This window comes from Palaemon carinicauda, chromosome 21, assembly GCF_036898095.1.
Source record: "Palaemon carinicauda isolate YSFRI2023 chromosome 21, ASM3689809v2, whole genome shotgun sequence".
NCBI lineage: Eukaryota > Metazoa > Arthropoda > Malacostraca > Decapoda > Palaemonidae > Palaemon > Palaemon carinicauda.
In genome coordinates, this window is record NC_090745.1 from 77,792,751 (window position 1) to 77,817,129 (window position 24,379).

The 24,379-nt window shown below is 36.5% G+C and overlaps 1 pseudogene; it reads right to left on the reverse strand.

The window, feature by feature from the left end:
* Nucleotides 1-16,121: 16,121 nt before the first annotated feature.
* LOC137614990 (piggyBac transposable element-derived protein 4-like) overlaps nucleotides 16,122-24,379 on the reverse strand; it is a 10,597-nt pseudogene continuing 2,339 nt past the window's right edge.

Below are 24,379 nucleotides of genomic sequence, written 5' to 3' on the forward strand. Positions count from 1 at the left end.
TTCGATTCTTTTATACCTCTGGCCATATGCTGCCACTCCCTTCTTGCAAAGCCTTTTCCTTTTTGGGTGTCACAAACATTTTTCCAGTCCTTTGCATCCAGTACAAATTTAGCTTTTTCTGGAAAAGTGCATTCGAAGAAGTCTTGGAATTTTTCTCTGAAGAATGGATTCTAAAACAATGTTGTCTAATCGAGGGGAATCTAAATTGTCATCAGAAGAATCTTCACTGGCTGAAACACTGTTGTACTCTTTTGCACACTTTTCAAAATTTTCACTGGTGTTTGATTTGTTCTTTTCTAAATCTCTGATAAATTTCTGGAACATCTAAATAGTTGACTTTTTCTGGTTTTGAATAGTGTCAAGGCCAAAGGAATCTGCACTGTCTAACTTTTCTACTATCTTTTTCTAACGAGATCGTTAATTCTGTAAATGTTACCATGTCTTGCTCATTAAAAATCTTGACATGCCTGCGAGTATCGGCGTCACTATCCACAATCGAACTTATTCTTCTCATCTGTTTTATGACTGTTCTTGTATGTAGTGGAGTTGTCATGGGTGGAATTGTCACCTTTGGAATTGTCACGGGTTGGGTTGTTACGGGTTGGGTTGTTACTGGTGAAGTTGACTCAGGCAGAATTGTCTCCATCGGAGTTGACTCAAGCAGAGTTATCATGGGCTGAGTTGTCTCCGAATGAATTGTCAGGGGTTGAGTTGTCTCGGATTGAGTTATCAAAGGCCGAGCTGTCTCTGAATGAGTTATCAAGAGCCAAGTTGTCCCAGTCTGAGTTGTCTCTGAACAAGTTGTCTCTGGATGAGTTTCCCTGGCTGATTTTTAACCATAGCCTGAATCAACTTCCTTATGTGGTTACATCTTTTTACCCTTGGCAGCTGTGCTTGCGTTTGGTTCACGTTTGTTGAGTCTGGTTGCCTTGTGGAGTGCTTAACCTTGGGGCAATTTATGTCTAGGAACAACTTTTTTTTTTTTCTCTCCAGTTTCTGACTCTTTCAGAGTTTGTGTAAGTTTGCTCTTACAGGAAAGATTTTCTGATCCAGGGCTAAAGACCATTTTCAACTCGGTACTGAAGCAGCTATCTTTCCCACTGACGAAGATTGCAACTGCATTAGAATCGGGAGAAGGTGGAAGCCCAAGACAGGAACCGCGGTACCACTATTGACACTTCACATTCAACCATGATGTTATCAATGCTTCGCCAAGGCATGTTACAAATACAGTATTTCTGTCTTTGTCCATCTTTTTCTGTTTTCTTTGTTGGCAAAGTCTGTTCCAAATTAGCACTCACTACATGATCATCCATGCTCTGATCTTCTGAGTCGGGTGTTGATGACTGGTAAGTTTCAATACAGTTTGGTTGTACCTGAAAATTTCCTCAATTATGATGCCATATAGAGTGAAGTGTTTTTCTTCTGCGTTTGTTGTTTCCCCAGGCTAATTCCCCAGCTGCTTTTCCATAAGGACCTTAAGAGTGTAATTCATTTTGTGAATCTGTTTTCACTCTCTTCCGGAGTACTTCTCCAATTTTGTTGTCAAGCTGTTGTTGCCTACCTCGTCCACTCTTCACAGGCACATTGGAAATCTGAAGTGGATAGGATAAGAAAATAGGACATAATTATTTCAAACTTCTGTTGCAGTGCACATTGCCTGTCAATCTAATTAGAACTCGTGTTCCATATGTATTTTACTAGTTAAAATTCATTAGGATACTCTTCAATCATTCGAGTATTGCGCACTGAATAGATGAGTTGTTGCCTTTCTCCTAATAGTAAACCTATACTTTTTCGAGAATCACAAACATATTTCTACTCTCTCGCATCCAGTGTAAACTAAGCTTGTTCCAGAAGAAACAATTCAATCATCCCATTAACAGTATCGATCACAGGTTGGCACTCATTTGCTATTGTTTTCAAACTCGTACAATTCGCGAAAAATCCTCAACAAAGTGAGAAAAGTTAGGATGCAAGGACTGATAATATTAAGAGCACAGACGAAGGAAGGCCATTTCCCTCTGAACACCTGTTGTTGAACCATGAGCTATAAATATTTCTTTAAAAAGATAATTGTGTATATTCTATTCTTCTTTGTTTTGGAGACCTGTCTGGTACTTGTTCATGTTCTGTGAGTGTGACATGCTCCTTCTGTAGGAGAAAGAATAAGTACATGTATACAAAATCAGGTAAATTCAATAAGAAAAAATCTCATTCACTATGTTATTTGAGTTTTGTCTGTTAGATAGCTTGGGGAGAAATAAATTTTGGCAAGACTCTAAAAATCAGACTATTGTGCTCAAACGTTCATAGATGTTTCAAGTAACGCAATGATTCATGTGACATATTTGCGAAAAAAATACTGACGTGTGAAAAAAGTAAACATGTAGATGGAGTTTCCCATTTTGACGACTCTTATAGGCAATCTGATTCAAGATTGGAGAGTCTTTGCCAATGCCATCAACATTGCCTGATATGAAGAGATCTTTATCACCATCACAAACCTTTTCAGTATATAGAGGCCATGCCTTCAAACCATGCTCCATTTTCTTTTTGATATCTCTTCTCTCTTTCCCAGACACTGGTTTAGCATGCATGTGGGTTACATGGTGCTTAACATGACGAGTATATTCTGTTGAAACTATCTTTTTCATGTACAATCACATTGTGAACCACTGGACAGTCTTCGAATTTACATATTGCTGAAGCTTTGAAAAACACACTATTCTTTTTCTTCCTTTTCCTTGCCATGCTAACATAATGCCCCTCAAACATAAAAACGCAGTGCTTGTTCGATTCTTTTATACCTCTGGCCATATGCTGCCACTCCCTTCTTGCAAAGCCTTTTCCTTTTTGGGTATCACAAACACTTTTTCCAGTCCTTTGCATCCAGTACAAATTCAGCTTTTTCTGGAAAAGTGCATTCGAAGAAGTCTTGGAATTTTTCTCTGAAGAATGGATTCTAAAACAATGTTGTCTAATCGAGGGAAATCTAAATTGTCATCAGAAGAATCTTCACTGGCTGAAACACTGTTGTACTCTTTTGCACACTTTTCAAAATTTTCACTGGTGTTTGATTTGTTCTTTTCTAAATCTCTGATAAATTTCTGGAACATCTAAATAGTTGACTTTTTCTGGTTTTGAATAGTGTCAAGGCCAAAGGAATCTGCACTGTCTAACTTTTCTACTATCTTTTTCTAACGAGATCGTTAATTCTGTAAATGTTACCATGTCTTGCTCATTAAAAATCTTGTCATGCCTGCGAGTATCGTCGTCACTATCCACAATCGAACTTATTCTTCTCATCTGTTTTATGACTGTTCTTGTATGTAGTGGAGTTGTCATGGGTGGAATTGTCACCTTTGGAATTGTCACGGGTTGGGTTGTTACTGGTGAAGTTGACTCAGGCAGAGTTGTCTCCATCGGAGTTGACTCAAGCAGAGTTATCATAGGCTGAGTTGTCTCCGAATGAATTGCCAGGGGTTGAGTTGTCTCGGAATGAGTTATCAAAGGCCGAGCTGTCTCTGAATGAGTTATCAAGAGCCAAGTTGTCCCGGTCTGAGTTGTCTCTGAACAAGTTGTCACGGGCCAAGCTGTCCCTGAACGAGTTGTCACGGGCCAAGTTGTCTCTGAACAAGTTGTCTCTGGATGAGTTTCCCTGGCTGATTTGTAACCATAGCCTGAATCAACTTCCTCATGTGGTTACGTCTTTTTACCCTTGGCAGCTGTGCTTGCGTTTGGTTCACGTTTGTTGAGTCTGGTTGCTTTGTGGAGTGCTTAACCTTGGGGCTATTTATGTCTAGGAACAACTTTTTTTTTTTTTTTTTTTTTTTTTTCCCTCCAGTTTCTGACTTTCAGAGTTTGTGTAAGTTTGCTCTTACAGGAAAGATTTTCTGATCCAGGGCTAAAGACCTTTTTCAACTCGGTACTTAAGCAGCTATCTTTCCCACTGACGAAGATTGCAACTGCATTAGAATCGGGAGAAGGTGGAAGCCCAAGACAGGAACTGGGGTATCACTATTGATATTTCACATTCAACCATGATGTTATCAATGCTTCGCCAAGGCATGTTACAAATACAGTATTTCTGTCTTTGTCCATCTTTTTCTGTTTTCTTTGTTGGCAAAGTCTGTTCCAAATTAGCACTCACTATATGATCATCCATGCTCTGATCTTCTGAGTCGGGTGTTGATGACTGGTAAGGTTCAATACAGTTTGGTTGAACCTGAAAATTTCCTTGATTATGATGCCATATAGAGTGAAGTGTTTTTCTTCTGCGTTTGTTGTTTCCCCAGGCTAATTCCCCAGCTGCTTTTCCATAACGACCCTAAGAGTGTAATTCATTTTGTGAACCTGTTTTCACTCTCTTCCGGAGTACTTCTCCAATTTTGTTGTCAAGCTGTTGTTGCCTACCTCGTCCACTCTTCACAGGCACATTGGAAATCTGAAGTGTATAGGATAAGAAAATAGGACATAATTATTTCAAACTTCTGTTGCAGTGCACATTGCCTGTCAATCTAATTAGAACTCGTGTTCCATATGTATTTTACTAGTTAAAATTCATTAGGATACTCTTCAATCATTCGAGTATTGCGCACTGAATAGATATGAGTTGTTGCCTTTCTCCTAATAGTAAACCTATACTTTTTCGAGAATCACAAACATATTTCTACTCTCTCGCATCCAGTGTAAACTAAGCTTGTTCCAGAAGAAACAATTCAATCATCCCATTAACAGTATCGATCACAGGTTGGCACTCATTTGCTATTGTTTTCAAACTCGTACAATTCGCGAAAAATCCTCAACAAAGTGAGAAAAGTTAGGATGCAAGGACTGATAATATTAAGAGCACAGACGAAGGAAGGCCATTTCCCTCTGAACACCTGTTGTTGAACCATGAGCTATAAATATTTCTTTAAAAAGATAATTGTGTATATTCTATTCTTCTTTGTTTTGGAGACCTGTCTGGTACTTGTTCATGTTCTGTGAGTGTGACATGCTCCTTCTGTAGGAGAAAGAATAAGTACATGTATACAAAATCAGGTAAATTCAATAAGAAAAAATCTCATTCACTATGTTATTTGAGTTTTGTCTGTTAGATAGCTTGGGGAGAAATAAATTTTGGCAAGACTCTAAAAATCAGACTATTGTGCTCAAACATTCATAGATTTTTCAAGTTACGCAAAGATTCATGTGACATATTTGCGAAAAAAATACTGATGTGTGAAAAAAGTTAAACATGTAGATGGAGTTTCCCATTTTGACGACTCTCATAGGCAATCTGATTCAAGATTGGAGTGTCTTTGCCAATGCCATCAACATTGCCTGATATGAAGAGATCTTTATCACCATCACGAACCTTTTCAGTATATAGAGGCCATGCCTTCAAACCATGCTCCATTTTCTTTTTTTGATATCTCTTCTCTCTTTCCCAGACACTGGTTTAGCATGCATGTCGGTTACATGGTGCTTAACATGAAAAGTATATTCTGTTGAAACTATCTTTTTCATGTACAATCACATTGTCAACCACTGGACAGTCTTCGAATTTACATATTGCTGAAGCTTTGAAAAATACACTATTCTCTTCTTCCTTTTCCTTGCCATGCTAACATAATGCCCCTCAAACATAAAAACGCAGTGCTTATTCGATTCTTTTATACCTCTGGCCATATGCTGCCACTCCCCTCTTGCAAAGCCTTTTCCACAAACATTTTTCCAGTCCTTCGCATCCAGTACAAATTCAGCTTTTTCTGGAAAAGTGCATTCGAAGAAGTCTTGGAATTTTTCTCTGAAGAATGGATTCTAAAACAATGTTGTCTAATGGAGGGGAATCTAAATTGTCATCAGAAGAATCTTCACTGGCTGAAACACTGTTGTACTCTTTTGCACACTTTTCAAAATTTCCACTGGTGTTTGATTTGTTCTTTTCTAAATCTCTGATAAATTTCTGGAACATCTAAATAGTTGACTTTTTCTGGTTTTGAATAGTGTCAAGGCCAAAGGAATCTGCACTGTCTAACTTTTCTACTATCTTTTTCTAACGAGATCATTAATTCTGTAAATGTTACCATGTCTTGCTCATTAAAAATCTTGACATGCCTGCGAGTATCGGCGTCACTATCCACAATCGAACTTATTCTTCTCATCTGTTTTATGACTGTTCTTGTATGTAGTGGAGTTGTCATGGGTGGAATTGTCACCTTTGGAATTATTATTATTATTATTATTATTATTACTATCCAAGCTACAACTTTAGTTGGAAAAGCAAGATGCTATAAGCCCAGGGGCTCCAACAGGGAAAAATAGCCCAGTGAGGAAAGGAAATAAGGAAATAAATGAAGAGAACAAATTAAAAATAAATCATTCTAAAATAAGTAACAACGTCAAAACAGACATGTCATATATAAACTATTAACAACATCAAAAACTAATATGTCATAAATAAACTATAAAAAGACACTTGTCCGCCTGGTCAACAAAAAAGCATTTGCTCCAACTTTGAACTTTTGAAGTTCTACTGATTCAACCACCCAATTAGGAAGATCATTCCACAACTTGGTAACAGCTGGAATAAAACTTCTTGAGTACTGCGTAGTATTGAGCCTCATGATGGAGAAGGCCTGGCTATTAGAATTAACTGCCTGCCTAGTATTACGAACAGGATAGAATTGTCCAGGGAGATCTGAATGTAAAGGATGGTCAGAGTTATGAAAAATCTTATGCAACATGCATAATGAACTAATTGAACGACGGTGCCAGAGATTAATATCTAGATCAGGAATAAGAAATTTAATAGACCGTAAGTTTCTGTCCAACAAATTAAGATGAGAATCAGCAGCTGAAGACCAGACAGGAGAACAATACTCAAAACAAGGTAGAATGAAAGAATTAAAACACTTCTTCAGAATAGATTGATCACCAAAAATCTTGAAAGACTTTCTCAATAAGCCTATTTTTTGTGCAATTGAAGAAGACACAGACCTTATATGTTTCTCAAAAGTAAATTTACTGTCGAGAATCACACCTAAAATTTTGAAAGAGTCATACATATTTAAAGAAACATTATCAATACTGAGATCCGGATGTTGAGGAGCCACCGTCCTTGACCTACTTACAATCATACTTTGAGTTTTGTTAGGATTCAACTTCATACCCCATAATTTGCACCATGCACTAATTCTAGCTAAATCTCTATTAAGGGATTCACCAACCCTAGATCTACATTCAGTGGATGGAATTGATGCAAAAAGAGTAGCATCATCTGCATATGCAACAAACTTGTTTTCTAGGCCAAACCACATGTCATGTGTATATAGTATGAAAAGTAATGGGCCAAGACCACTACCCTGTGGAACACCGGATATCACATTCCTATAATAACTATGGTGACCATCAACAACAACTCTTTTGAGATCTATTACTTAAAAAATCAATAATAATGCTAAGAAACGACCCCTCCACTCCCAACTGTCACGGGTGGAGTTGTTACGGGTTGGGTTGTTACTGGTGAAGTTGACTCAGGCAGAGTTGTCTCCATCGGAGTTGACTCAAGCAGAGTTATCACGGGCTGAGTTGTCTCCGAATGAATTGTCAGGGGTTGAAATGTCTGAGAATGAGTTATCAAAGGCCAAGCTGTGTCTGAATGAGTTATCAAGAGCCAAGTTGTCACGGTCTGAGTTGTCTCTGAACAAGTTGTCACGGGCCAAGCTGTCCCTGAACGAGTTGTCACGGGCCAAGTTGTCTCTGAAAAAGTTGTCTCTGGATGAGTTTCTCTGACTGATTTGTAACCATAGCCTGAATCAACTACCTGTTGTGGTTACGTTTTTGTACCCTTGGCAGCTGCGCTTGTGTTAGGTTCACGTTTGTTGAGTCTGGTTGCCTTGTGGAGTGCCTAACCTTGGGGCAATTTATGTCTAGGAACAACTCTCTCTTTTTGACTCTTTCAGAGTTTGTGTAACTTAGTTCTTACAGGAAAGATTTTCTGATCCAGGGCTAAAGACCATTTTCAACTCGGTACTGAAGCAGCTATCTTTCCCACTGATGAAGATTGCAACTGCATTAGAATCGGGAGAAGGTGGAAGCCCAAGACAGGATCTGCGGTACCACTATTGAAATTTCACATTCAACCATGATGTTATCAATGCTTCGCCAAGGTATGTTACAAATACAGTATTTCTGTCTTTGTCCATCTTTTTCTTGTTTTCTTTGTTGGCAAAGTCTGTTCCAAATTAGCACTCACTACATGATCATCCATGCTCTGATCTTCTGAGTCGGGTGTTGATGACTGGTAAGTTTCAATACAGTTTGGTTGAACCTGAACATTTCCTCGATTATGGTGCCATATAGAGTGAAGTTTTTTTCTTCTGCGTTTGTTGTTTCCCCAAGCTAATTCCCCAGCTGCTTTTCCATAGGGACCTTAAGAGTGTAATTCATTTTGTGAATCTGTTTTCACTCTCTTCCGGAGTACTTTTCCAATTTTTTTGTAATCAAGCTGTTGTTGCCTACCTCGTCCACTCTTTACAGGCACATTGGAAATCTGAAGTGGATAGGAAAAGAAAATAGGACAAAATTATTTCAAACTTCTGTTGCAGTGCACATTGCCTGTTAATCTAATTAAAACTCGTGTTCCATATGTATTTTACTAGTTAAAATTTATTAAGATGCTCTTCAATCATTCAAGTATTGCACACTGAATGGATACGAGTTGTTGCCTTTCTCCTAATGGTAAACATATAATTTTTCGAGAATCACAAACACATTTCTACTCTCTCGATCCAGTGTAAACTAAGCTTGTTCCAGAAGAAACAATTCAATCATCCCATTAACACTATCGATCACTGGTTAACTCATTTGCTATTGTTTTCAAACTCGTACAATTCGGGAAAAATCCTCAACAAAGTGAGAAAAGTTAGGATGCAAGGACTGATAATATTAAGAGCACAGATTAAGGAAGGCCATTTCCCTCTGAACACCTGTTGTTGAACCATGAGCTATAAATAGTTCTTTAAAAAGATAATTGTGTATATTCTCTTTTTCTTTGTTTTGATGACCTGTCTGGTACTTGTTCATGATCTGTGAGTGTGACATGCTCCTTCTGTAGGAGAAAGAATAAGTACATGTATACAAAATCAGGTAAATTCAATAAGAAAAAATCTCATTCACTATGTTATTTGAGTTTTGTCTGTTAGATAGCTTGGGGCGAAATAAATTTTGGCAAGACTCTAAAAATCAGACTATTGTGCTCAAACGTTCATAGATTTTTCAAGTTACGCAATGATTCATGTGACATATTTGCGAAAAAAATACTGATGTGTGAAAAAAGTAAACATGTAGATGGAGTTTCCAATTTTGACGACTCTCATAGGCAATCTGATTCAAGATTGGAGAGACTTTGCCTATGCCATCAACATTGCCTGATATGAAGAGGTCTTTATCACCATCACAAACCTTTACAGTATATAGAGGCCATGCCTTCAAACCATGCTCCATTTTCTTTTTTTGATATCTTCTCTTTCCCAGACACTGGTTTAGCATGCATGTGGGTTACATGGTGCTTAACATGACGAGTATATTCTGTTGAAACTATCTTTTTCATGTACAATCACATTGTGAACCACTGGACAGTCTTCGAATTCACATATTGCTGAAGCTTTGAAAAATACACTTTTCTTTTTCTTCTTCCTTTTCCTTGCCATGCTAACATAATGCCCCTCAAACATAAAAACACAGTGCTTGTTTGATTCTTTTATACCTCTGGCCATTTGATGCCACTCCCCTCTTGCAAAACCTTTTCCTTTTTGGGTATCGCAAACATTTTTCCAGTCCTTCGCCTCCAGTACAAATTCAGCTTTTCCTGGAAAAGTGCATTCGAAGAAGTCTTAGAATTTTTCTCTGAAGAATGTATTCTAAAACAATGTTGTCTAGTGGAGGGGAATCTAAATTGACATCAGAACAATCTTCACTGTCTGAAATACTGTTGTACTCTTTTGCACTCTTCAAAATTTTCACTGGTGTTTGATTTGTTCTTTTCTAAATCTCTGATAAATTTCTGGAACATCTAAATAGTTGACTTTTTCTGGTTTTGAATAGTGTCAAGGCCAAAGGTATCTGCACTGTCTAACTTTTCCACTATCTTTTTCTAACGAGATCGTTAATTCTGTAAATGTTACCATGTCTTGCTCATTAAAAAACTTGATATGCCTGCGAGTATCGGCGTCACTATCCACAATCGAACTCATTCTTCTCATCTGTTTTATGACTGTTCTTGTATGTAGTGGAGTTGTCATGGGTGGAATTGTCACATTTGGAATTTTCACGGGCGGAGTTGTTACGGGTTGAGTTGTTACTGGTGAAGTTGACTCAGGCAGAGTTGTTTCCATCGGAGTTGACTCAAGCAGAGTTATCATGGGCTGAGTTGTCTCCGAATGAATTGTCAGGGGTTGAGTTGTCTCGGAATGAGTTATCAAAGGCCGAGCTGTCTCTGAATGAGTTATCAAGAACCAAGTTGTCCCGGTCTGAGTTGTCTCTGAACAAGTTGTCACGGGCCAAGTTGTCCCTGAACGAGTTGTCTCTGGATGAGTTTCCCTGGATGATTTGTAACCATAGCCTGAATCAACTTCCTCTTGTGGTTACTTCTTTGTACCCTTGGCAGCTGTGCTTGCGTTTGGTTCACGTTTGTTAAGTCTGGTTGCCTTGTGGAGTGCCTAACCTTGGGGCAATTTATGTCTAGAAACAACTCATTTTTTTTTTTTAGTTTCTGACTCTTTCAGAGTTTGTGTAACTTTGTTCTTACAGGAAAGATATTCTGATCCAGGGCTGAAGACTATTTTCAACTCGGTACTGAAGCAGCTATCTTTCCCACTGATGAAGATTGCAACTGCATTAGAATCGGGACAAGGTGGAAGCCCAAGACAGGAACCGGGGTACCACTATTGACATTTAACATTCAACCATGATGTTATCAATGCTTCGCCAAGGCATGTTACAAATACAGTATTTCTGTCTTTGTCCATCTTTTTCTGTTTTCTTTGTTGGCAAAGTCTGTTCCAAATTAGCACTCACTACATGATCATCGATGCTCTGATCTTCTGAGTTGGGTGTTGATGACTGGTAAGTTTCAATACAGTTTGGTTGAACCTGAATATTTCCTCGATTATGGTGTCATATAGAGTGAAGTGTTTTTCTTCTGCGTTTGTTGTTTCCCGAGGCTAATTCCCCAGCTGCTTTTCCATAAGGACCTTAAGAGTGTAATTCATTTTGTGAATGCGTTTTCACTCTCTTCCGGAGTACTTCCCCAATTTTTTTGTAATCAAGCTGTTGTTGCCTACTTCGTCCACTCTTCACAGGCACATTGGAAATCTGAAGCGGATAGGAAAAGAAAATAGGACATAATTATTTCAAACTTCTGTTGCAGTGCACATTGCCAGTCAATCTAATAAGAACTCGTGCTCCATATGTATTTTACTAGTTAAAATTTATTAAGATACTCTTCAATCATTCAAGTATTGCGCACTGAATGGATATGAGTTGTTGCCTTTCTCCTAATGGTAAACCTATACTTGTTCGAGAATCACAGACATATTTCTACTCTCTCGCATCCAGTGTAAACTATGCTTGTTCTAGAAGAAACAATTCAATCATCCCATTAACAGTATCAATCACAGGTTGGCACTCATTTGCTATTGTTTTCAAACTCGTACAATTCGGGAAAAATCCTCAACAAAATGAGAAAAGTTGGGATGCAAGGACTGATAATATTAAGAGCACAGACGAAGGAAGGCCATTTCCCTCTGAACTGCTGTTGTTGAACCATGAGCTATAAATATTTCTTTAAAAAGATAATTGTGTATATTCTCTTTTTCTTTGTTTTGGTGACCTTTGTGGTACTTGTTCATGATCTGTGATTGTCACATGCTCCTTCTGTAGGAGAAAGAATGAGAAAGAATCAGTACAAAATCAGGTAAATTCAATAAGAAAAAATCTCATTCACTATGTTATTTGAGTTTTGTCTGTTAGATAGCTTGGGGAGAAATAAATTTTGGCAAGACTAAAAATCAGACTATTGTGCTCAAACGTTCATAGATATTTCAAGTTACGCAGAGATTCATGTGACATATTTGCGAAAAAAATACTGATATGTGAAAAAAGTAAAACATGTAGATGGAGTTTCCCATTTTGACGACTCTCATAGGCAATCTGATTCAAGATTGGAGAGACTTTGCCAATGCCATCAACATTGCCTGATATGAAGAGATCTTTATCACCATCACGAACCTTCTCAGCATATAGAGGCCATGCCTTCAAACTATGCTCGATTTTCTTTTTGAAATCTCTTCTCTCGTTCCCAGACACTAGTTTAGCATGCATGTGGGTTACATGGTGCTTAACATGACGAGTATATTCTGTTGAAACTATCTTTTTCATGTACAATCACATTGTGAACCACTGGACAGTCTTCGAATTTACATGTTGCTGAAGCTTTGAAAAATACACTATTGTTTTTCTTTTTCCTTTTCCTTGCCATGCTCACATAATGCCCCTCAAACATAAAAACGCAGTGCTTGTTCGATTCTTTTATACCTCTGGCCATATGCGGCCACTCCCCTCTTGCAAAGCCTTTTCCTTTTTGGGTATCACAAACATTTTTCCAGTCCTTTGCATCCAGTACAAATTCAGCTTTTTTTGGGAAAGTGCATTCGAAGAAGTCTTGGAATTTTTCTCTGAAGAATGGATTCTAAAACAATGTTGTCTAATGGAGGGGAATCTAAATTGTCATCAGAAGAATCTTCACTGGCTGAAATACTGTTGTACTCTTTTGCACACTTTTCAAAATTTTCACTGGTGTTTGATTTGCTCTTTTCTAAATCTCTGATAAATTTCTGGAACATCTAAATAGTTGACTTTTACTGGTTTTGAATAGTGTCAAGGCCAAAGGTATCTGCACTGTCTAACTTTTCTACTATCTTTTTCTAACGAGATCGTTAATTCTGTAAATGTTACCATGTGTTGCTCGTTGACATGCCTGCGAGTATCGGCGTCACTATCCACAATCGAACTTATTCTTCTCATCTGTTTTATGACTGTTTTTGTATGTAGTGGAGTTGTCATGGGTGGAATTGTCACCTTTGGAATTGTCACGGGCGGAGTTGTTACGGGTTGGGTTGTTACGGGTTGGGTTGTTACTGGTGAAGTTGACCTAGGCAGAGTTGTCTCCATCAGAGTTGACTCGAGCAGAGTTATCACTGGCTGAGTTGTCTCCGAATGAATTGTCAGGGATTGAGTTGTCTCGGAATGAGTTATCAAAGGCCGAGCTGTCTCTGAATGAGTTATTAAGAGCCAAGTTGTCACGGGCCAAGCTGTCCCTGAACAAGTTGTCACGTGCCAAGCTGTCCCTGAACGAGTTGTCACGGGCCAAGTTGTCTCTGAACAAGTTGTCTCTTGAACAAGTTGTCTCTGGATGAGTTTCTCTGGTTGATTTGTAACCATAGCCTGAATCAACTACCTCTTGTGGTTACGTCTTTTTACCCTTGTCAGCTGCGCTTGTGTTAGGTTCATGTTTGTTGAGTCTGGTTGCCTTGTTGAGTGCTAACCTTGGGGCAATTTATGTCTAGGAACAACTCTTTTTTTTCTTTTTTTTTCAGTTTCTGACTCTTTTAGAGTTTGTATAACTTTGTTTTTACAGGAAAGATTTTCTGATCCAGGGCTGAAGACCATTTTCAACTCAGTACTGAAGCAGCTATCTTTCCCACTGATGAAGATTGCAACTGCATTAGAATCGGGACAAGGTGGAAGCCCAAGACAGGAACGGGGGTACCACTATTGACACTTCACATTCAACCATGATGTTATCAATGCTTCGCCAAGGCATGTTACAAATACAGTATTTCTGTCTTTGTCCATCTTTTTCTGTTTTCTTTGTTGGCAAAGTCTGTTCCAAATTAGCACTCACTACATGATCATCCATGCTCTGATCTTCTGAGTCGGGTGTTGATGACTGGTAAGTTTCAATACAGTTTGGTTGAACCTGAACATTTCCTCGATTATGGTGCCATATAGAGTGAAGTGTTTTTCTTCTGCGTTTGTTGTTTCCCCAGGCTAATTCCCCAGCTGTTTTTCCATAAGGACCTTAAGAGTGTAATTCATTTTGTGAATGTGTTTTCACTCTCTTCCGGATTACTTCTCCAATTTTTTTGTAGTCAAGCTGTTGTTGCCTACCTCGTCCACTCTTCACAGGCACATTGGAAATCTGAAGCGGATAGGAAAATAAAATAGGACATAATTATTTTAAACTTCTGTTGCAGTGCACATTGCCAGTCAATCTAATTAGAACTCGTGTTCCATATGTATTTTACTAGTTAAAATTTATTAAGATACTCTTCAATCATTCTAGTATTGCGCACTGAATGGATATGAGTTGTTGCCTTTCTCCTAATGGTAAACCTATAATTTCTCGAGAATCACAAACATATTTCTACTCTCTCGCATCCAGTGTAAACTAAGCTTGTTCCAGAAGAAACAATTCAATCATCCCATTAAGAGTATCGGTCACAGGTTGGCACTTATTTGCTATTGTTTTCAAACTCGTACAATTCGGGAAAAAAAAGCCTCTACAAAGTGAGAAAAGTTAGGATGCAAGGACTGATAATATTAAGAGCACAGACGAAGGAAGGCCATTTCCCTCTGAACACCTGTTGTTGAACCATGAGCTATAAATATTTCTTTAAAAAGATAATTGTGTATATTCTCTTTTTCTTTGTTTAGGTGACCTGTCTGGTACTTGTTCATGATCTGTGAGTGTGACCTGCTCCTTCTGTAGGAGAAAGAATAAGTACATGTATACAAAATCAGGTAAATTCAATAAGAAAAAATCTCATTCACTATGTTATTTGAGTTTTGTCTGTTAGATAGCTTGGGGGAAATAAATTTTGGCAAGACTAAAAATCAGACTATTGTGCTCAAACGTTCATAGATGTTTCAAGTTACGCAATGATTCATGTGACATATTTGCGAAAAAAATACTGATGTGTGAAAAAAGTAAAACATGTAGATGGAGTTTCCCATTTTGACGACACTCATAGGCAATCTGATTCAAGATTGGTGAGTCTTTGCCAATGCCATGAACATTGCCTGATATGAAGAGATCTTTATCACCATCACGAACCTTCTCAGTATATAGAGGCCATGTCTTCAAACCATGCTCCATTTTCTCTTTGATATCTCTTCTCTCTTTCCCAGACACTGGTTTAGCATGCATGTGGGTTACATGGTGCTTAACATGACGAGTATATTCTGTTGAAACTATCTTTTTCATGTACAATCACATTGTGAACCACTGGACAGTCTTCGAATTTACATATCGCTGAAGCTTTGAAAAATACACTATTCTTTTTCTTCTTCCTTTTCCTTGCCATGCTAACATAATGCCCCTCAAACATAAAAACGCAGTGCTTGTTCGATTCTTTTATACCTCTGGCCATATGCTGCCACTCCCCTCTTGCAAAGCCTTTTTCTTTTTGGGTATCAGCTTTCTCCTTCAAAATTAATTCATGGTTTACATCTTTCAGTGCTGCAAGGACTGGATCTAGCACATCAATCCTTTTCAGAATTTCGCAGCATGCAATCTTATACCAATCCCTACACCGTGAAAGAAAGCTCTCTCTTTCATGAGGCTTCCTTTTTGACATGGTTTCACTGGCAAGTATACCAGGATAGACTTTATTCAATGGGAGCCATTTTGATTCATCCTCTTATGTTGGTACCTTGAAGCTAATACTCCCCCTTTTCATACAATTTGAACCAAACATCTTAAGGACTCTCTCGCTTTCTGGTAGTAGCATATGAAGTTTAAAGCTGTCAGACTGAAAGAGTGTATTTAAGCTAACCAGATCACCAAAGCTGGTAAATTCAAGAGTGGCTTTGATATATGGGGATTTTAAAGCTTGAAGTATTTTGTCTGCTGGCAAATCTTTTGCTGCAATAGCTTCTCCCGTGAAATATAATTCTAGTGCAGACCATTGTTCAAGGATACGATCTACACACTGAGAGATTGACAACCATCTTGTGTGACAAGGCTTCAATAATCTATGAGGTTCACATTCCACAAGGTGCTGAAACTCTTAAAAACTCTCTTGCCGATTGGGAGATAATTTGAAATAGTTATAAACGTCATGAATTAACTGATCAACAGTTTTTGACAGAGCTTTATCACATGCATGTCTTACAACCAAGTGAAATGTGTGACAAAAACATTTCATGACAAATAAATCTGGCACAGCTTCTTTCAATTTAGTTAACAACGAATTCTTCTCTCCCTGCATTAAATTTTCACCATCAGAAGCATAACCCACTATTTTGTCCCATCCAATACCATCTTCTTCAAAGGTTTCTTTCAGCAACTCGAAAAGTCCTTGTGCAGTACCATCTTTAACAGATATGAGACGATAGAAACGAGTAATTGGTTCAAATGTCTCACTATTCAGAGATCTTAGATTAACACAAAATGGTTTGTTCATTGATATGCCTGTTGCCTTATCACACAGTACTGAAATTCCCCCAGCCTTACTAAGTTCTTGCATTAGCTTTTCATGTACATAGGGCGATAAGCATTCAGTCAAGAGATATGTCTCCTTAGTTCGGTTACAAGTCATATTTACTATTGTTGTTGAATCATCAGCTACAAAATGAAATTTACTGATTATATCTTCAAGACAGTTCAAGGAAAGATTTTTTCTAACTATCATAGCTACAACATTCAACTCTGCCTTAATTCTGTTATCATCCTTTTATTCTACAAATGAGGTCATTAGCTGATTAGATTGTACTTGCTTAACTAGCCTTATATGAGAAGAAGTTTTTGTATGCCCAACGAGTTCAGATTTACCAGTCACTAATTCTTTGTCACACATTGTACAATGAGCCTTTTCCCCACTTCTTCCTGATGATAACCATCCCTTAGCCCAACTCTCTTTTTCCCATTCTTTCCTTTATCTTTGGTAACGATAACTTTCAGCTTTCGGCATGATTAGGATTGCAGTGTTAGTGATCGTAATGATCAAAGTGTTTCACTCATTGAGGGTATAAGCCAAACTGCGAAAGTTCCTATGTTTCCTGTCAAACACTAACCTCAGGCGGTTATGACTGCCTTGATTCGTGACATGAACATGTATGTAACGAAGTTACATACATGTTACGTAGGTTATATGTTACTAGTTTCAATTTTATTTTAGCTAAAAGTACAAACAAACTCAAATGTAATTCTTTACAATTTTCTTCTAATGATTTTAAACCAACACCTTAATAGAAATAAAAAGAATGTCACTAACGGGGTCGAATCAAGTCATCGAAAACTTGTACTATAAAAAATAGGCAATAGCATTGCTAATGAAGCAAACTCTCTCTCTCTCTCTCTCTCTCTCTCTCTCTCTCTCTCTCTCTGCCCAACCAACACGAATGATTAAAATTTCAAGTCTAAAAAGTGATTGATTATTGAAATTCAGGAATTTTCCCTTACATTCCCCTACGATAAGGTCATTTTCCCCGTAGGTATCCCCTACTCCCTACAAGAGCCTGAAATCCCCTACCCAGGGGAATTCCCGTACGCGCGGCATCACAGAAAATGACCCTCTCCGTCAAAACCTAATCTTATAATGTCTATAAGAGCACATTCTCTAAAATTTACAAATAAATCTTAACTTAAATTCTCACTAGACCTCAAAGATGTAAATCCTTTACCGAAATTTGGTCTTGCCAGTTGTTACTGATCGTTGAATACTTTAAGCTACAAAGGACGACTATTAATTGCCATCAACTTGCGAGCGTCTGTATTGTGGTCCGTAAACAATATATCAAATTTCCATGAGAAAGAATATCCAAATCATAAAATAACTTAATTAGCAATGGGTAAAGAGTGAATAAACAGAGGTAAATACGCAAGGGATCCTTTGAGGCAAAGGGTTTGATTACGTCATGCGCAGAAGTGGCCTAAATCGTACTGCAGCCCGTCCGACCTTATATATGTAGATCTTGGTATTGAATAGGAGAGTCAACTCCACTCACGGCAACCCTCCCCAGCCAGCTCCGCCCACCCTTTGTTCCTGAAATAAAAATAAAAAGATAACATTTATCACTAGGTTTTTTTCCAGTTTTCCAAAGCACATGGCAGGCCAAAGAGTTGCACATTTTCTCACAAACATGACGCAATACCTCATAAAAAAAAATAACATTACATAAGCCCTTCTTCATATCTCATATGAGTTACATAACACTCTCAAACAGCTTACTTAAGACTTCGTAACAAAAATACGTGAAATAAAAAGTTAATTCTTAAAAATAACGTAAATTTACATATACTAACTTGAATGAAGAATACATTGGAATTAACGACGGAAGTCTTACGTAATTTACATACAAATCTTAAATCTACACGAGAGGAACTAATCTTAAGAGCTGACTAACCTCTCTGCAATGCACAAATGAAATATATAAATAAATCATGTATAAACTATTGTATTTACTCTACACTAGTGCAGCTTCATAAGAGTATGTTCTTTAATTATAAAGGAAGCTTTGACTTACATTTTTGTAAACTCTACTGTCTATTTCAAATCATACTGAAGCCTGGTTGATTTTGGGCATTTTATTGTTTTTTCTTGCGTGTACCAGAAAGCCTACCAAAAACCACTGTGATGTGAGCAAGGTCCTTACGGTTTGGCTTTACCTTTATTTGTAATATAAAATCAACCTAAATCTGATTAGGGAAAGGTGTATTTATATGTCCTGTGTAGATTTGAGGGTGATTGAAGGTGGTTCCTTACTAAAATTTTAACTATATACTTCAAATCTAAGCCAACATTTTTTCGTAGGTTTACTTTATAATGTAAAATGTCAGTTAATTTGCCTTGATGTTTTGTTACATGGAAGGTTTTTTTCGTTATTCAAAAACAAATATCTAGTAGATTCCTAGTTGATACAAATCTTTTTTTGGTTATGTTTGTGTTTTATATGTGGCAGCGTACAAGAAAGCCTGGAGAGAGAGAGAGAGAGAGAGAGAGAGAGAGAGAGAGAGAGAGAGAGAGAGAGAGAGAGAGAGAGAGAGAGAGATGCATTTCCTAAAAGTTCATGTATAATCCAAAGTTAGTACTCCAGTTATGAATATATTCCTGAGAATAATGTGGAAAGTCTCATTTGGTCATTTGGATGCTAATAGTTTTCTTAAAATATTTTTATAGCCATATTTGGATGTTTTCTTCAAGGTTGTGGTAAAATCCAGTTTTTTTTTTATGAATGTTCTGAACAATCGTGTAAAATTCCAGATTTGGTAGTTTAGATGTGAAAGTTTTCTTTCAAATCATATATAAACGTCACTATGGGGGGAGCGATCCAGAAGAGCTAGGCCCAAAAGAGCTAGTACAATTGAGCTAGTGCGACAAAATAGCCAGTTCCATAATACCTAGTACCAAAATCGCTATTGTGACAAAATAGCTATAAGTACATTTGAGCTGGTTCAAAAAGAGCTGTTAACCAAAAAAGCTTGTTTTGAGAAAATGTAGTGTTGCTAAAATTGTGTGTGTGTGTGTGTGTTCACGTTGATTACTGAGGTAGAAAGTAAAGAATAAATTTTCTTCTGTCTCATCATATTTATTATTTTTAACTGAAAATGTTAAAAAAACAAATAAAACTTTAACCTTTAATATGTTATGTTATAGCTTATTCCTCGTAAAAAATCTTTAGTAGATATATCATTATTTTTGTGCTTGCTAATAAAGTTTTTCAGTCAATCGTTAATTTCCTTAGTCTTTCTTTTGACAGGTAATTGTTGCCCACTGATATACGCAATTAGATTGCTTCTCTGAAGTGCTTCTTCTTTTTTAATTCCTTGAAAAAAAGCGCTATACGGTTGGATGAGCAGTGTCATACATTACCTGAATAGCACGATGCCATCCCTTTAACTTGTTATTTGTCCTTGTTCTGTCGTTTTGTGTTCTTTCCCGGACGTTCCACAATTCGATGGGAAATAAGGGCATTCTTCTTCCTCTTCTCTATCGTCTACCAATGTATGTGTCTTCGAAATAGTCATATAATATTTGCATTTCTTCATCCAATGGTAGACGTTTGAGGTCTTCATTTAGCTCTTTGAATGCATCTGTCACTTCATCTGGATTTAGAAACGCCAAATCAGCCAGAATCTTGCAATAAAGACGGCAGTTGGCATCATATATATAGCTATTTGATAATCCCGTGGTTTGTATTTTTCTCCATATTTACTGTGATAGATGAAAGAAACATCCATTTATGTTTGCATCAGGATACACTGTCATGAAAGGATTGACAGCAGACTTTTCAAAATCTAAAGTTACGTTTTCAGGGTCACAGTCTGGGCGTTTGTCTTTCAAAATCTGAAATACTCGTTCATACGTTGACTGAGCCTTATCAGGCATCATAACATAAACACAGGGAAAAAGAAAGTTTTATCTAACAACATGGATCGTATATAATTGATAAAATATTCTAGGAACGACTTTGAAAGTGCCATCACACATCCAATTTTTGAATTAGCAAGTTGATCGAGCATATGCTGGCTTGCAAATATGATTATTCGTTTTGAATCGCTTGTTACATCACTCGGTAAGAAGGGTTCTGTATTTCCGTTTATAGTAAAAGTTTTAAATTCTTCTGGAATTATCAATTCGTTAATTGATAAAAGTTCAGGAAAATGGCCTTCAACCTTACGTCTACGTTGAATACGTTTTTGGAGCGCTCTCTTTTTAGGGACATTAGCCATTGCTTGTCATCCAGCTCTTGTACTACAGCAGCAATAACTCTTCGTGGTGGTGCACTACAATTTGAAGCTTGCTCATTCATTTTCCTTAAAGCAATTCTAACACTTTCCCTCGCGGGATCTGGGCCATGATTATTTTCTTGTCCAAATACTTCACACTTTTCTTGGTAGTTCGGTGCAATTTCCAATGTTCCTCTACAATCCTTCATTACACATCTCCAGTTCTGGCTGGTTTTGTTCATTGTATTTTTTCGTTACAAATATCCATCGTAGCTTAGAAAATCTTTTCCTTTCTGGGACTTTATAACTTCCATGATGAAGTAAAAATAACACTCCATTTTCTTAAAACTAGTTATTTTGGTTAACAGCACTTTTTGTACCAGCTCAAATGTATAACTGGCTATTTTGTCACAGCGATTTTGGTACTAGCTATTATGGAACCAGCCATTTTGTCGCACTAGATCGATTGTACTAGCTCTTTTGGACCTAGCTATAATGTCGCATACTCCACTATGGGTAGGTATTGATAACTTTATATATATTTTGGTAGTGCAGATAGGATATTTTACTTCATTGATTTCTTTTTGAGTTTGGATACAAATCATTTCCTGATTCATGTTTGATAGGAATACAAGAAGTCACCTTCGGTAATTTATAAGGGCATTTTTATGCCTGTGAAAATAATTTTTCGAAGGTTGATAAAAAAATTTTTCTTTAAAATACCTGAAAATTAACTGCGTTGTGTGAATAGCAAAAATCTTGTGAAAAATATCTGAAAATCATTGTTTCTTAGTCTCAAAGCGAGTTTTTGTTAGTACTGTAAAAAGTCTAATTTTGTAGATTCGATGTGGAAGTTTGCTTTAAAAGTCGTGTAATATAATTTTGGTATTTTTATATTATTTCTTCAGTAAAAAGAGATTCACGTATACAGTAGTGTTTTGAGACAAATATTTTCCTAACAAGTGATGTAAAGCGTCAAGTATTTTTTGTTTGGATAGGATTATTTCTTTCCAATGTCTTAGTAAAAGTTATGTTAGGTAGTTTTCCTCTGAAAATCATTTGATAACCAGTATTTGATAGTTTCAATAATATGTATTCTATGTCATAAATTGTCATGCAATATCATTTTTGGTAACTTGAATTTGAACGTTTTGTATGTCATAAGATATGTCATTTTTAGGAGGCGAAATATGATTTATTTCTCATGAATATTTTTAAAATCTTTCGTACTGGGCAATGAAATAATCTTTTCCAAAATATATGAAACCCGATATTTCATAATCTAGATATTATTTTATTTTAACTTATGTAAAACTTGCTAAAGTAACTTTGATGTGATATAAAGTTTAAAAGTCATCAAGAATAAAGGTTGGTGTTTTTTTATTGGAATCTTTTCTTCAAAATCAGAAAGTTGTGCCTAGTGATTTACGTTATAAATAATAATAAGAAAAAAATTGAGTCAACTTTTACTGCTTTGAATATGTATATTAAATGAGTTTTTTTCTTTTAAAAAAGAAAATATGCAGTTCAGTAGCTGTATAGGATTTTCTTTTTTAAATCAAGAAAAGTCAGTCATTGTCATATTTTGTATTTATTATTGTTTTTCTCTCCCCCCTAAGATAATGTTTGGTGTTTTGGACTATAAATATCTTCAAAGTCATAGAAGGCACAGGAGACGGTGAGAGAGAGAGAGAGAGAGAGAGAGAGAGAGAGAGAGAGAGAGAGAGAGAGAGAGAGAGAGAGAGAGAGAGAGAGAGAGAGAGAGATGGCTGGTGTGGTTAATGTCCTAATAGGTCATGTGTGTATTTTTTATGCTTTTGATTTTAATATATTCCAGAAAATAATGTGCAAACCCACCTGCGGTCATTAAGACATTAATATTATTCTCAGGGATGTGTTAAAATCAACCTTTGGATGATAGGATAAGAATATTTTCTTCGGGGGGGTGATGGTAAAAGTCATGGGTTGTTTGGATGTGAATGTTCTTGAAAATGGTGCAAAGTTCCATGTTTAGTAGTTTTGAAATTAATATTTTCTTGAAAATCATGTAATAAATTCACTTCCGATATTATGATATTTTTTTTAATCGTGTAAAAACACGTAATTAGGTTCTGATTTGTTTCTCTGTAACGATGCCATATTTGTGAGTGTGTTTATAATTTCTTAGGAGTCATGGTTGGTTGTTTAGATTTTTTTTTTTCTGAAAATTATACAAGAACTTACTCTTGGTGATCTAGATGTGTATATTTTCAAGTCATGAGATAAGTACTCTTTTGGTAAATGAGATGTGTTTTTACCTTTAAAGTATGCGATAAATTCCCCTTACGTTTTGTGAATAGAAATAGTTAATCCAATATATGAAAACCGATTTTTCATAGTTTGGATATGAATTTTTTCAATTATCAAATGTATGAAAAGTCTGTATCTCCGATTATGATACGGAATTTGCCTTAGATGTCAATTAATATAGCGATTGATATTTTTCTTTTCAAATTATATACACCTTCCCCTCTAAAGGTAAAGGTAACGTTTTGTTTTTTGTATAGAAATATTCTTTTGAAAGTCATTGCAATATTCATGTTAGGTAGTTTGGATAATATTTTTATCTGAAAATAATTCAATAAGCCATTTTTGGTAGTTCGTATAGGAATGTTTTTAATAATAAAGTGTCATGTAATATCATGTTTGGTATTTCATGTAAGGATTAGTTATAAAAATACAATTTTTTTTGTGTGTGTGTATTAGGAAATAGATATATTGTTAAAAATCATGTAAGAAGTCATTCGGTTGATTTAGTATGAGGTGCACATTTTACAAATAAAAAACTATGAATAAAGTAGTCATTTGTTGTTAAAGTTTTGAAATAATATACTGGATTTTTATAATGGAAACTTGGTATAAAGTTGTTCATAATCTTACAACAGTCATGAAGACTTTCGGCGTGATCCTCAAGTAATTAAAGATGTTCTCTCTCTCTCTCTCTCTCTCTCTCTCTCTCTCTCTCTCTCTCTCTCTCTCTCTCTCTCTCAGACATGTTGAAATATAATTCACTGGAGTGGTGTGTGTGGTGTGTCAAATACTGGAACTGGGCTGATTTATGACACGCCTGTGTACTTGTGTTAGTGCATATGCAGACATCAATGCCTCCTTGATAGAAGTTCCTACGAAACATCGTTGTTATTAAGCCTTTTTGTGTGAAATTCAGTGCCTCTTGAAAACTAAAAGAAAAAATTGTATGTACTTTAACCGTGGACAAGTAGCTTGGATAAACTATCCTGCTATAGGTAGCGTGGTGTCATATGAAAAAGAAAAAGTTCCTGAATTTAGAAATAACACTTTACTCACAAAATTACGAAAATAAGTATACAAATATAAATTTGTTCAAATAACAGGCATTGTACACTTGAAAATAATGAACTTCACTAATACTGAGTATTTTCTTGAAAGTAGAAGAGTTGCTCAGTTGATTGATGTAAAAACATTGAGGATTGGAGGAAAACTGCAAATCTGTATAGAAAAGAAAAAGCTGTTAATTTTTTTATACACAAAATCACTAAATTTTTGGTGTGAAAGGAAGGATATATTTATTGTAGTAAT